We start from the raw sequence: 3,860 nt of genomic DNA on the forward strand, positions 1-3,860 counted from the left end.
AAGGTCGGAGGATATGTCACGTGGGGCTCCGCTAACGGAGTGCAAAAAGCACTGATCTCTGTAGTAATAGGCTGGATAGCGGATCGAGGGTGCAACTATGGTGGCTAGATGAATACCGTCTGGTGTGAGGAGCGGCCGCAGCCTCCTACCCGACGGAGCGGGCCTTTTGCGGGAGAAGGCCACCAGGCGCGCTGCTCCACGGATGTATGCTAGTTTCTGTGCGCTCTGGCTAGTCCCCGGCCGGAGTTCTTTCGTGCGTGACGTATCAGAGGGTGGGATAACGATGCTGTCGCGTCTTTGAAGTGCTTTATTTTATCGTCGGCTGTGCACTGTTTCCTGGAATGGTGAACCTTGAGAAGATCTAACGCCAGTGTGAAGAAAAAGCAAAGTGCAAAAACGAACAGAGCGCAGACCATCCGTCATCGTACATGAAAGAATTCAACATGGGTGGCCTACGCTACTGTTCAGAAACACTCTTCAAGCTTGTCTCCAAACTTGAAGACACCTTCACAAGGTTCTTTTCATGTCGTAAAGGGCATGCAGACAGCCTATATTAGAAGTCATGGCATGTGCTATGGGCAGTGATGGGCAGTACTTGATGTAACAAGTACCCAAGTACTACTTTAAGTACATTTCTGTGTACTTGTACTTTACCTTAAGTACATTTTAAACCGTGAACTTTGTACCGTACTTCAAGTACTCTTTTCCGGGTACTTTCCCATCACTCAAGTACCCAAACTGGACTCCAGACAAAAAGTCACAAAAGAGTATCAAAAATGCACCCTACAAAAAGCGCTAAAATGACAACAAGAAGACGAAAACACACAGATAGCGCTATCTGTGTGTTTTCGTCACGCCCTCATGGCACGTAAAGCAGTCAAGATGACGATGTTACAGCTAAGAGAAACAGAAAGAAGTTTAAAGAAAGCTCATCCTGAACACAAAACCGTTCTGTCCGTGGCACGGATCATTTTTCTCTTTTTTTTTCCGTAACGAGAAAATGCATCACACACGATGCTCTGCCAAGGCTATTAGTTTCGGTATCCAGCCTACCAGGGCGCGCCAGCGCCGCCACACGGCCGTAATTATACGACGAATTCAGACTCATGTTTTCCGTCGAGTCCGGTCTCCTTCCTTTTACTCCGTGGTTTTCGTCCTCTTGCCGTCATTTTAGCACTGAACAGCCCAGTTGACTGACTACCTCTCTACATGTAACTGCAAATTATGTCATCTGATTAAGTTCATATTCACAGGTTAGCACTTATGCTAGGACTTTATGGCATTAGAGTATTTGTCAAGAACGCTCGCTAAAGTTTTGCCCAAGAAAGCAAGACACATATACTAAACAGTGAAATGCAAAGTGATACAAATTAAATTCACAATGTACTTGATGAATACTTGAAGTACTTTGCCTAGTACTTTGTACTTTGCCCATCACTGGCTAGGGGGAGCCTTATGGAAATGTTGGCCGTCAAGCCCATAGCGAATATTTCACGATGAATATTGTAAAATTCTATGCGGTGATGAGAATAGGAAATACATTGGGACGGAGAGCTGGTATGCCCTCTTAACCGTTCTCGCGCAGAGCGGAGCAGAAGCAGAAACTTTCAAAGGAGACGCGTCTCCAGTGAATACACTTACGTGAGCATTCAGACTCGTGTACAGATGTTCTTTGTTTTCATTGTGTGCATATGTATGTGCATATATATCATGATGAGGGGACGAAACAGGTTATTTATATTGCTGTGTATAATAAATCTTGTTTTGGCATTGCTAGGTTGAAATGTGGAGATGATCGCGTCTTGACTGACTGATAGGAAACTTTATACATCGAGGAACAAAAAGAAAGATCAACCGGCCTTGTTGTTATGACATTAAAAAAGAAAATGCCATGTAATGGCCAAAAGTAAGAATGAACAAAAAAAAATAACCTGATAAAAGGAAGAGATATAAAAGTTGAAAAGGGAGGTTAGCACTTTGTCACGTCCGAGCTATGCATGGGACATACCAAACTGAGTACCTGATCCTTTGCATGCTTGGATAAGCGACGTTCAATGTGTTTTAAGCTATTCGTTTTCCATTGATATTTACCACTCACTATTCCATTCCTCCGCAAAACTTTTCGGCCACACGGGCGAAAACGGCCCGTTCAGCAGAAACGCTTCGGGAGCGTTCGGGAGAATCTTCGCATACATCCGTGTTGGCGCGCCACCTGACGGCGTCTTCCGCAAACGGGCCGCCTCGGCTGCGGCGCTCCTCACCTCACACCGACAATATTCATCTAGCCACCATAGTGCAACCGTACGGTCACCGGCCGCCATCTTGGGAAGCTCAAAACATTGCCGTCCGCGACTCAGCTGCATTGTGTGCATGCGCCTTTGCGTAGCATTTTTGTGGTGTCATGCCCGCCTGCTGTGGTTATGGGTGTGCTGACCGTACTGGCAAGGCACCGGGGACGACATTTCACAAGTAAGTGACTTGGTTTTACAAATAAATGTGATTTATTAGTCCACGAGCGGGGTGACAAAACGTTGCTGTTGAAGCATGTGCGCGGCACTTTGTGAATCGTATCTCAAGATCTAAACGTTGAACTTTAAGCAGTACGTTATCTGGATAGAGTCATTGTGATCATAGGCGCCGACTGCAGGGGGCGCGGGGGGCCCTTGCCCCCCCCCGGAACATGAACTAGGGGGGGCGCCGCCTCCCCCGGGAAGTCCCGCTAAGAGGGAAACACCAACCTTTGGGGCTCGGCGCGCCCGGGTCAAAAGAGCAAAGAGGCACCAACCCCCAAAATGCATCTTGCAATTTGTAAAATATGTATCCGCCCACCATACTCATCATCACAGTAGAAGGTGAGACGAAGAAACATAGAGGATGACACAACACATAGCCTGAATTTCGCCCAAAGCAATCAGATCAATGAAACGAAGCAGTCGAAAAGGCACCAGCAGCCAGTCGTCGGAACGCATATCCGTTGGGCCATGACCCACAGTTTGAGAAACACTGAATTTAGTGAGTGTTAGTAGACCATTGGTGACGTGGCTTTCGAATGTTCACGTATCTACCGCACCCGATCAAGAGATAAGATGCTGAGCAACGCGCGCTGCCATTTGGTCCGATAGGTATGGTAGCTTCGGGAACCGGAAATAATGTTCCCGGAAAAAAATTTCCCCGGAAGAAATGTCCCCGGAAAAAATGTTCCTGGAAGAAATGTCCCTCGGAAAAAATGTCCCCACGAGAAACATCCACATTTGGTGCGCGTGGAATTCTTGCGAAATCCCCGGTTGCGATATTGCAGGTCTTGAAGTCCTCTCGGGCTAAAAATAAATACTAAAATTCTTAACCACTTACTAAGTGTTTTTACTTGGAAAGCTCGACCTACTTTCCCTTACGATTTCGCGTACCGAATACACTGCAATCACTTGTCACGTTCGTTGATACAACGTGCACACTTGGCTGGGATATTCTTACTTTGTTTCTTTCTTCTTTTACTAAGAAGTATATCCTGCGTGACGTCGTACTGACTGATGTGCAATCAGAACGCCGGGATTTTGAGACTAGAGTTTAGGCCTGCTGACACAGCTATCCTTTCAGGTTTGAGGGAATTAACGTCTCCCTAGTATTTTTCTTCATCAACATCAACATAAGAGCGGGACGTACTTTTTTTCTGTACCAGCTCGCGTGGAGTAGCGGTTTGGATGATCGCCTTTCACGTCGAGACTGGGAGGTGACACGGGTTCGAATCCTGTCACCAGGTGTGCTCCCTCAGGTTTTCCCTGGGTTTTCCGTCGGACTTTCCTGACGAATATCGGCACACTTAGCCCTGAAGTCGGCCCAGGACGCATACTAACCCCCTGTCA

The sequence above is a fragment of the Ornithodoros turicata genome, chromosome 4 (assembly GCF_037126465.1).
Source record: "Ornithodoros turicata isolate Travis chromosome 4, ASM3712646v1, whole genome shotgun sequence".
Lineage (NCBI taxonomy): Eukaryota > Metazoa > Arthropoda > Arachnida > Ixodida > Argasidae > Ornithodoros > Ornithodoros turicata.